Raw genomic sequence first — 12033 nt, forward strand, 5'->3', positions numbered from 1 at the left:
ATTAGGGTCTCCAGATTTCAAGTTGACCCACAATAATTAGCATCTACCTCACCAGATTACTGTGAGGACCAAATGAGATGTCTTTGAAAATGTTAAAGGGCTATATAAATTCTATTTAAATTATTTATAAAGATATTTTATAAAAGTCACTTTTTTCTAGATTACATGTCAATGCAATTTCTTTATATTCATTTTCTGATATTTTGCAATTCACACTCTCTCCCACCTCTCCCCACTCCCCAAGAAGGCAGGTAATGCAATATAAGTTGTACATATATATTATCAGATTACATATTTCCATATTTGTCATGTTGAGAAAGAAGACATATCTCATTCAATTAATAAAAATTCATGGAGGAAATAAAGAAAACGTTACATATTTCAATTTGCATTCTGACACCATCTACTCTTTCTATGGCATTTTTGGCATGAGTCTTTATGGGGTTGTCCTAGATTCTTGCCTTATTCATAATAATTAAGCCATTCACAGCTAATCATCATACATTATTATTGTTGCTGTGTACAATATTCTCCTGATTCTCTTCACTTTGCATCACTTTCTATAAGTCCAGGTTTTTTAGGGTTTATCTTGTTTGCCATTTCTTGTGGCACAATGGTATCCCATTAAAAGCATATACCTAATTCATTCAGCCTATTTATATAGATTTTACAATATGTACATACAAATATTTTTTATGAATTTCTATATCATTAGAAATGAGAGAGTTGGACTAGATGATCTCAAAGTTCTCTTCCAATTCTAAATCTATGATCTTATATGGAAAAAAAAGATATGTTACTAATAGTAAAAGATATTCAAATTAAAACTCTGGTTTCACTTCGTACCCATCAAATTGGCAAAAATGATTTTCTGTTCTCAGTATGAACTTACAATTTCATTATTATAGGGAAGTCTTGGTGTGGAGACTTTCTCTACTGATATGGGTCAGCAACTTCTTTAACTTAAAAGTCTTAGAAAATGGCTAGCAGTACTGAGGGTTTAAGTGACTTGCTTATGTGTTAGAGGCAGGAATTTGAACCCTGACTTTCTGAACTTTCTGACTCTGCATATAACTTCAAACTTCCAGGAAAAATTAATTCTAAAAGATGGAAAGTGTCAGTGTGGGAGGCAGACACATTAAGACATTCAATGAAAACATCATGTAAAAAAAAAAGACATAGTATGGAGCAGCTGGATAGCTCGGTGGATTGAGAGCCAGGCCAAGAGATAGAAAGTCCTTGGTTCAAATCTACCCTGTATGACCTGGGGCAAGTAGCTTAATCCTCATTGCCTAGCCTTTACCACTCTTCTACCTTTGAACTGATACTATTCTGTCTATCTGGTTCTGGTTCAGATTCCAAGGAGGATACACCCACGGTAATGCAATACACAAGAGGTACTTTTATTCAAGCTATAGCCTGGGTCTTCACAAGAAGTGAAAGACCCTGAGCATTGTGTGAGCCTGGTTTATATAGAGAACTAGGAGTGGGGGGTCGTCTTGAGAATCGGGCACCAGAAGTGAAGACACATCAATCTTAGTCCCAGATGCTTCCTTTTAACATATGGTCTGGTGACCTAGGTCAGATCAGTGAACATATGGTCTTGAGATAACATATCCTTATGGCAGTACATAAATAAGGATATGTCAGTTTTAGTTCTTGGGACAAGGGCCCATTAGAGTATCATCTGGAGAGCAAGTTCCCATAATAACATTATGTTTCTTCATTCCCCACTTCTTTTAAGACAATGAGGAATCCTACTCATGGGGACAGTGTCCTCATAGGGGCATGGATGCCGTTTAGGGGAAGGTATTGCTGTCTTAGGACCATGAGTTGAACTGTGTTAATCCAGTCTTTCACAAACTGGACCAAGCGATTGAGTATACAAGGACCAAAAGCCAGAAGGAGGATGAGAATGGCAAAGGGTCCTACAAGTGTGGAGATCGGGGTGGTGAGCCAGGGGGATCGATTAAAGATTTGTTGGTACCAGGGCTCGGCCTCAATCCGCACTTTCTGGCATTGGTCAAGGCTTTTCTTAAGCTCTGCTAGAGATTCCCTAGAAATCCCTGTGTGATCAGTGTAGAAGCAGCATTCTTCCTTAAGCGCGACACACAGGCCTCCTTATTGGAGGAATAGAAGACCCAGCCCCCACCAATTCTGGAGCACTACTTCTGAGAGGGAAGTGAGGGATTTCTCTAAGGCCTCCAAGGACTGTTCAATGCAGTGGAGGTCAGTATCGACCACAACATGTAGGGAGCTTAGGTCTGCTTTAAAGGAGAGAATAGAGGCTATTCCCATTCCTAACCCTTCTAAACCAAAAATAGATGCGAGGGTCACAGCTAGGACTGGTTCATGGAGTTCTCAGAGGTGTGGAGATTGCTGTCAAGCGGTTAGGAGTTGATCATTACTGTGATAGAGGATCCTGGGTAGGACCATAACTAGCATACAGTATTCCTGGGACAAGGAAGGCCAGTCCTTGAGCAAGCCCATCGGGTTCCCTGGGGTGGAATGAGATACTTAGCCAAAGGCTTAAGTGTTTCAGGGATGCAAGTAGAAGGGGCTAGGGTAAGATTCCCAACACAGATGCCGGAATCTGCCAACCTTCTGGTCCCCCCCAGTCATACTCAGGGGGAGGAGGGGATTGTTCTGGGAGGAGATGTAGCTGACATTTAGGGCTATGGCATCATAGTAAGGGGGGAAGGCACTCAGGCAAAGCCAGCAATGAGAAGTAAGGTTGGGGAAGGAACTATTCAGGAAATGATAAGATTCGACAAAGGGCTACAGGGGGCTAAGAACAGCAAGGGGATACATAGGAAAGTTGGGGGCCAGGGGTCACAAGGCAGGATTTGGTCCAGCAGTGGCTGAGGCAGGATTTGGTCCAGCAGTGGTTGGGGCTCTGGTACAGCCGGGGGTATGGCTGGGGATTGCAAGGCAGGATTCGGTCCAACAGTGGCTGGGGTTCTGGGTACGGGTGATTTTTTTGATGAGCAAAAGACCCCCTGGGTCATATCCATCCAAATAGTAATGGAATCCCCAAGTTTTTCCTGTCAACCAGCTATCATGGGTGGGTTGGATTACAGTGAGGTTGAGGTACTGGCAGTTTCCCCTTTTTGATGGTCGTGTATGTCCTGTCCCATCAACCTCACATGGAGTACAACCATAAGAGCCCCATCAAAGTATGAGCCACAGGTCAGGGACCCCAGGGACCTAGTTGGTGGCAAGGGTCTCAGTCCCAATAAGCACAATAATAGTGATGGGGCTTATTGCAATAAGATCTACCAGGGTTTGAAGCAGGGCAGAGATAGTATCCGAGCTGGTTCAGGCAAGGGTTTATTGGGGCCAAATCACAAGGGTACACTGTGAAGGAAGGGGCCCCTGATGTAGTGACCAACTTGATGACAACCTGGTCTTCCCATCTCTGCAGAGCCCATAGCCAGGGTTGATGGGGATTAGGAGATTCTTGTACCGAATTATGGGGTTGGTGGAGCAGGAAGTATAGGATAAGCAGGAGCAGCATGTCTACAGGTCACTCAGAGCTTGAGTTGATTGGATGGGTGTTTATGGATATTCAAGGAGTCAGCAGGCGTTGCTTTCCAGATATGGGAATGGTGTATCCAAGGTCCAATCCCATCCACTTTGAGTGCTGAGGGGGTAATTGTAAACCTCAAACAAAGAGGGTTACAAAGGGGCCCTTCTACCAGGACTGTAAGGAGCCTTTCTGATGTCTTTTAACCCACACCCAGTCTCCAGGTTGGTAAGGGTGGGGGTCATAAGGGACAGGTTGAAAGATGTCCCTGACTTGAGGCCAAAGGTCCTTCTGAAAATGTGCTAGACTCAACAGCATAGGCCATAGTTCAGGAGGTATGTTTCTTCCCCTCGGGTTTGGGAGTGTGGGAAGAATGGGGGATAGGGAAGCATACAAGATTTCATAAGGGGTTAAGGATGAGGTTCCCAAGGTGTTCTGGGCTTGGAACAAGGCCAAGGGAAGGAGCGTCACCCAGTCTACGCCAGTCTCAAGGACCAATTTGGTTAAAGTCTCCTTAATTATTCTATTCATTCTTTCTACCTGGCCTGAACTCTGGGGATTATATTCACAATGCAATTTCCAATTTGTCCCCAGAGCTGCGGCCACCCCTTGTGTAATTTTACTCACGAAAGCCAGACCATTGTCCAAGGAAATGGTCTCAGGTAACCCATACCGAGGAATGATTTCTTCAAGAAGCTTCTTTGCAACTATTAACGCAGTTTCGGTCTTAGTCGGAAACGCCTCTGGCCATCCCGAGAAGGTGTCAACTAGAACAAGGAGATATTTAAACCCAAACTTTCCCGGTTTTATTTCAGTAAAGTCAATTTCCCAATGTTTTCAGGGCCTTTGTCCCCTTATTCTCTGCCCAATGTGTTTGTCAGGTTTGGCTGCACAGAGGAATTGGCATGCTGGGCAAGAGTCAACCAGCCAGCGAAGGAATTGGCTTCTCCCTCTATATTTGAGTTTGCCTTTGTCCAATAGTTGTATGAGTTTTCGATCTCCTAGGTAGGAGAGGTGGTGCAACTGGGTAGTAAGGAGCTGCCCTAATGCCTCTGGAAGGAGCAGATTCTCTTCGGGGTCATGGTACCAAGCCCCCTCTGTGTGTCCTAGGCAGCTCTTGATCCAAGTAAGGTCTTTCTCAGTATATTTGGGTTCCCCATCTGGTGGTGGTGGGATGATAGTTGTGGTGAGGATCTTGACTTGTCCCTGAGCCACCTGTTTGGCTTCCCAATCTGCCAATCTGTTCCCTCGGGCTTCCAAGGAGTCTCCCTTTTGATGCCCAGGAGTATGTACCACAGCCACTGCTTTTGGTTCCCAAACTGCCGATAGGAGATCCTGGATTTCAGGAAGATTACAGACTGGAGCTCCACCAGAGGTAACACACTCCCTTTCCCGATATATTGGGGCATGCACATGCAGGGTGGCAAAGGCATACCTGCTGTCTGCATATATCATGGTTCTTTTCCCTTCTGCTTTCCTAAGGGCGTGTGTTAGGGCAACCAATTCAGTTTTTTGGGCTGAGGTTCCGTCGGGTAAGGCTGCTGCCCACACAGTCTCAACTGCTGCATTCACAATGACCACCCCTGCCAAGCGGTGCCCATTTTCAAGAAATCTGCTGCCATCCGTGAATAGGATTAGGCCACTGTTTGGTAGGGGTTTGTCTTGTAACCCGAGTCGAGCAGTGATCGCTTCCGCTAAATCCTCTCCACAATCATGTATAGGGGCAGGATTGGTAGGAGACGGATTGGGCAGTAGGGTAGCCAGGTTGAATGAAGAGATGACCCTGAACGAGATGCGTGAAGTATCTAATAACAGTGACTGGTAATGTGGCAGTCTGGCGTGTGAAAACCAGTGGCTCAGCGGCTGTTTTAAAGCCCCCTTAATAGCATGGGTGGTAGAGAGAATTAAAGATTGTCCATAAAGATTGTCAGCATCCTTAGTTAATAAGGCAACTACGGCTACAGTGCGAAGACAAGGGGGCCATCCAGTGGCTACGGGGTCAAGGCGTTTTGAAAGATATGCCACTGGTCTATTCCATGGCCCTAACCTTTGGGTTAACACCCTTTTTGAAACCCCATGTTTCTCCTCAATAAAGAGTTGGGAGGTTTTTTGGGGTTTGGAAGTGTTAGGGCTGGGCCTCAAGCATGGCCCTATGAAGGTGTTGAAAGGCCTCTTCAGCCTGTGGGGTCCATTCCCAGTCTGGGGATTCTTTGGTCAGATTGTATAAGGGCTGTGCAATTTCAGCGAAGGAGTGTATCCACAATCTCCAATACCCCCACGGAGTCAAGGAACTCATGGAGCTGCCTAGCTGTGGAGGAACATGGAATCGGCAGAATTGTGTCTTTCATGGCTTGAGTTAGCCATCTATGGCCACCTTTCAGTTTATACCCCAGGAACTTGACTTCCCACTGGATCAGGGATGCCTTTTTGGCACTTACATGGTAGCCCAAGTGGTCCAAGGTCTTTAAAAGAGCTAGGGTGATTTGCTAGCAATCATTTGAGGTCCGGGCGGCCACGAGAAGATCATCCACATATTGGAGGAGGGTGACCTCAGGGTGAGCAGATCGAAAATCTTGAAGGTCCTGAGCCAAGGCTTCACTGAACAGTGTGGGACTATTTTTGAACCCTTGGGGTAGACTAGTCCAGGTGAGTTCTCGGAGGTCTGGGTACTCTCATTAAACCATTCGAATGCAAAAATTGGCTGACTGGAGGGTGCCAGGGGTAAGGTGAAGAAGGTGTCCTTCAGGTCTAGAGCAGTATACCAGGTCAAGTTGGGAGAGAGAGCTGAGCAAGGTGTAGTGGGTAGGCACAGTTGGGTGGATGTCCTCAGCTCTAGCGTTCACTTCCCTTAGGTCCTGGACTGGGCAGTGTTCTATCCCTCCTGGCTTCCGGATCGGTAGTAAGGGAGTATTCCAGGGGGAATGACAAGGTACCAGGATACCCAAGCCTAGGAGTCTGTTGATCTGAGGGGTGATACCTCTTCGGGCCTCCAGGGTCATAGGGTATTGTTTAATCCTAATGGGTCTTGCACCTGGTTTTAAGATGATGATGACGGGGGTCTGTTTTTGGCCAGACCTACCCTGGAGAGTTCTGCCCATACCCCAGGGGCCCGATCCACCTATAACAGGATGTCCTCACAGATGGAAGCTGGTGGTTGGGAGTAGAGGGGCTCATAGAGGTGCTATTATTCCAGGAGGTTTAAAGTCAAGACCTGTAAGGGGGCACCAATATTGTCTGTGACAGAAATTGCTGAGTCTGTAAAATGAATGTGGGCCCCAATTTTGTGCAAGAGATCCCAGCCCAATAAGGGAGCAGGGCTCTCTGGAATAATGAAAACAGAGTGGGACACCAGATAAGATCCTAGATTAATGGAGCATTTTGTAGTCCAATTATAGCAGCGGGTTCCAGTGGCTCCTGGGACCCAACTAGCCCACGAAGAAACATCTCCAAGGGGTTTCCTAAGAATGGATTTATCAGCTCTAGTGTCTACCAAAAATTTAACCAGTTTTCCCTCCACTTTAGCGGTTACCCAGGACTCGGGGAGGGATACAAGTCCTGTCCTCTTCAACCCTCCTCTCCTTGAAGGGCGAGGATATTTTGCCTTCTCTCTCACCCACGCCCCCCCCCCCAATGGGATTGAGGGCAATTTCATGCCCAGTGGCCCTCTTCACCACAATTAAAACACCCATTCCTCTACCCTGGTAGCCTTTAAGGGACAGGTATATAGGGTATCCCCTGAGGTCTCAGATTACCCGTTGGAGGAGTCTGAACCAGACTGGCTGCCAGGACGCGGGCCACCTCTCTTTGGCATCTATGGTCTTTCTGCCTCTCTTCCTGCCTGTGTTTCTCTTCCCTCTCTTCTCTCCTTTTTCTCTCCTCTTTTTCTTCCAGATCTTTCCTTTCGGCCCAATCTTCTGGAGTTTCTCAGGTGTTAACAACCCTCTCCGCAATTTGTAAGAGGTCAGATATACTCTGGTTCCCTAAATCCTCCGTCTTCTGGAGCTTGCGGTGAGTACCTGGTGCTGTTTGGTTAACAAAGGCTAAAAGGCTAAAAGCCCGACTAGTTTCTGCTAGGGGGTCAATGGGTGTCTACAACTGGAATGCCTCTTGCAGACATTCTAAAAAAGCTGCCAGACTTTCATCCGCCCCTTGCCTAACTAAATTAACCTTGGCCAAATTAGTGGGCTTGCGGGCCACAAGTGGGCTTGCGGGCCCAGAGACTGGTCATGAGAATCTGGTGATAGACACAGAGACGCTCCCTACCTTCAGGTTGCTCAAAATCCCATTTGGGATGAGTGAGAGGGAAGGCTTCTTCAATGATGTGTTTCTGGGTCGTGGGATGGCTGTTGACCCCGTTAGGCACATTTTTGCAGGCTTCCATGAAGATGCATTCATGCTCTTTGAGAGTGAAAAGGACCTGCAAAAACTGCTGACAATCGTCCCAAGTGGGACTGTGGGTAGATTCGCATAGATCGATAAGTTTTTGGGGCTCCTGGGAAAAAGGAGGGTTTGGGGTCTTCCAATTATAGAGGTCACTGGAGGAAAATGGTCAATATTGGTAAAGTCAGGGGGCCCCTGGAACTGAAGGGCCCATGACCCACACAGGTAAGATGGCACTAGTAGAAGAAGGTTTCTCGGCCTTGGGGTTCAGGGTTGGTGCCCTCCCTCTTCCCCTTGTGCAACTTGCCGGAGGACTAGAGTGGGGGCTAGTAGCTGCAACTGCCTTCCCCGGAAGATGATTCAGGTCAGCATATAAGGGGGCATAAGGAGGCGGGGAAGGATCAGGGGGGTTATTGTCTGAATCCTGTAGAACTGGTTTCCTGGGTGAGGAAAGGGGAGAAGTGGTTGTCTGTAGTTGGAGGGCCAGAACTTGGGGAGAGTCCTGCCTTGTGGGGGGTAGAGAAGGGGAAGGTTGCAAAGGTTGTAGGAAAGGCTGCAACCACAAGGGTGGGTTCAGAGCCAGATCTTGCCAGGCGAATATATATGGGGACTGATCTGGGTAACCGGAGGGTCCAGGGTCCAGGGTACGGGAACTGAACCATAACCAAGTTAAAGGTGCCTCTCTTCGGCTATCCAAGCTCAAAGGTAGGCCACTTTGAATCACAATAGGTGACAAGGCGTCCCTTCTTAACAGTGAGGGAGAGATTCTGGGCTCGCTCCTTAAAGATGGAGAAGTGAACCAGGACCAGATCTAAGGGGGTAGATGTTTGTTGGCCCATGAGGACTATTAAAGGCCCATATATAGAAAGACATACAAGACAAACAATAAAGGCCAGTCAACAAATAGACATAGAAGACAAATAACAGAGATACAGGCTTTCACTAGGTTTTGGGGAAGGCAAGAGTATACTCCCCCGACCCCAGGTGTTTATCTTAGAGATCCTATTCCTCAGCACCTCTGCCAGAATGGAAATTTTTCACACTCACCATCTAATGGTGCTCCTTAGGACTCATTAGGTCCTCAGAGGACTCGAACCTCTGTTGCAGGGACCCGGTCCCTGTCCCAAGTCCAACTTGGGCAGGGGGCCTCTAACCACCCCAAAGTTCCTACTGAGCACTCTTAACAAATCCTCTAGAAGGGAAATCTCTCAATTTCTCGAAACAACACTTCCTCTTCCTGGCCGTTCTGGCCCAGCCCCTCACGGGACTCAGGAACCACATACTTGGCAGGTCCTCATTCAGAAACAAGTGAAAGGGGGCCTTAATGGATCTGACTTGGCAATAAGTTGTCTCCTTATAATCCAAGGAGCATGGAATCTGCCAGCCACTTAGCCGTATGCTGCGATCCAGACTATCCCTTCACCATACACATTCACACAGACAAACACACTCAGATTTCCCTTGAGGGATTCAAGTACCTTTACCACTGTGTGGTCCAAACCTTTGGAATCCCAGACAAGCCCCCAAATGTTCTGTCTGTCCAGTTCTGGTTCAGATTCCAAGGAGGATACGCACACAGTAATGCAATACACAAGAGGTACTTTTATTCAAGCTATAGCCTGGGTCTTCACAAGAAGTGAAAGACCCTGAGCATTGTGTGAGCCTGGTTTATATAGAGAGCTAGGGGTTGGGGGTCGTCTTGAGAATCAGGCACCAGAAGTGAAGACACATCAATCTTAGTCCCAGATGCTTCCTTTTTAACATATGGTCTGGTGACCTAGGTCAGGTCAGTGAACATATGGTCTTGAGATAACATATCCTTATGGCAGTACATAAATAAGGATATGTCAGTTTTAGTTCTTGGGACAAAGGGCCCATTAGGGTATCATTTGGAGGGCAAGTTCCCATAATAACATTGTTTCTTTAATACTTAGTATTGATTCTAAGTTTAAGGTTTTTAAATAGAACATTCCAATAGTCCTGGTGAGAGGTGAATGCTTAGAAGGAACTGATATGACACCCCCTCTCCTCCTCTATTCTGGTAGACCAGGCAAATATGGTTGTTAGATTTGGGGTTAGCTAAAATTTTAGCAAATCATTTGACAAAGTCTCTTATTCTTATGGATAAGATGGAAAGATGTAGATGATCTACATAGTCAAGTGGATTTGTTGTTGTACAGTCATGTCCAACTCTTCATGACCCCATTTTGGGTTTTCTTGGTAGGGATACTGAAGTGGTTTGCCATTTCCTTCTCCAGCTCATTTTGCAATTGAGGAAATTGAGGTAAATACATTTAAGAGACTTGCCAGCTAGTAAGTATCTGAGGTGGGATTTGAACTTGGGAAGACCCATCTTCCTGACTAGGCTTAGCCATCTATCATCCACTGCCACCTAGCTGCCCCATGGCAAGGGGGTAATCAAGTAGATTGGACCCCAAGTCAAATGATTGGACCCCAAGAATAGTCAGTAATTGATTGTTGTCAATTAAGAAGGCCTGTAGTGAGGTTCTCTAGGGATCTGATCTTAATCCTATGCAATTTAACCTTGTTACTAAAGACTTGGAAAAAGGCATTGAAGGCAGGTTTAGCCAATTTGAAGATGACCCTGCTGAGAAAGAAAGCTAACACATTTGATGAATGAGTCAAGAATACAGTAACATCTTGCCAGGCTAGTTCAGAGGTTCTCAAATCTATTAGTGTCAGGATTTCTTTATACTTAAAAATGATCAAGGTTTCCCCCAAAGGTTGGGATTCTAATAAATAGAGATGAAGAAATGCTTTTATTTCTGTGGACTATATCTATTGACATTTATCATATTTGAAAATGCCTCATTATTTGAGAAAGTTTTCATCTCGAAGACCTTTTGAAAGAGTCTTGAGGAAGCTCTTTGGTCCCTAGTCCTATACTTTAAAGAATGACTAGAACTAGAATATTGACTCAAATTTAATAAAATTACCTGGGATAAACATGAGTTTTTTTTTTATTATTAGCTCCATAAGTACAGAGCAAGTATAGATAGAAAGCCATGTAGAAAGTTGACATTCTAGGATGAACAAAGTGTAGTCTACATTGGTGATGGAATACTATTGTGTAACAAGGAAGGTTAAACTACTTGGTTTCTATACAAGCTGGAAAGACCTCCACGAACTGATCTGGAGTGAAATGAGCAGAACCAGGAGAACACTGTACACAGAGACTGAAACATTGTGGGATGATCAAATGTAACAGACTCTGCTACTGATAGCAATGCAATGATCCAAGAGAATCCTGAGGGACTTATGAGAAGGATTGCTATCCACATCAAAAGAAAGAACTGTGGGAGTAGAAACACTGAAGGAAAACATTTGATTCTTTACTTGTTTATATGGGTATTGTATATGGGGTTTGGGGTTTTAAAAGATGATTACAAAAATGAATAATATGGAAATAGGTATTTTGATAATACATGTATAACCCAGTGGAATTGCTTGTCAGCTCTGAGAGGGGGGAGGGAAAAAGAGGATGGAAAGAACATGAATCATGTAACCATGGAAAAATACTTAAATTGAAAAAAAAAAAGGAAGTTGGCATTCTAATAGGTGGCACAATGGAATATTACTGCATTGTTATCAGGGAGACCTGAGTTCAGATCCAGCTTCAGATACTTTCCCTGCTTTGTGATCCTGAGCAAAATCTGTCTGCCTCAATTTCCTCATCTATAAAGTGGGAATAATAGCATCTTCCAGAGTTGTGAGGACCAAATGAGATAATATTTGTAAAATGCTTTTTGTATTATTATTGTTGTTGTTATAATTAGGCTTATAGGCAAAGGCTCCTGGTCTATCTCCCCTAGAGTTGCAGAGTAGGTGGCAGCAATAGTTTGATCTGATTGGCACAAGCCACCTCCTGTCTCACTCTCAGGGCAGCTGACTGTTTAGGCTAGGCTAGCTTGTCTCCCCCCATAAGTGGCATTTGGTTGACATTTGCTGTTAGTGTGATGAGGGTAGGAGAGGAAATAGGTTCATTTTACTTATAGAGGACAGAAGCAAGAGCAATGTCAGCCACTTGGTCAATGAGCATTTATTATACACTTCCTGTGTACCCAGCACTGACCATAAGCAAAAACAGTCTTTGTTTTCATGGAAAT

The sequence above is a fragment of the Monodelphis domestica genome, chromosome 3 (assembly GCF_027887165.1).
Source record: "Monodelphis domestica isolate mMonDom1 chromosome 3, mMonDom1.pri, whole genome shotgun sequence".
NCBI classification, from domain to species: Eukaryota; Metazoa; Chordata; class Mammalia; order Didelphimorphia; family Didelphidae; genus Monodelphis; species Monodelphis domestica.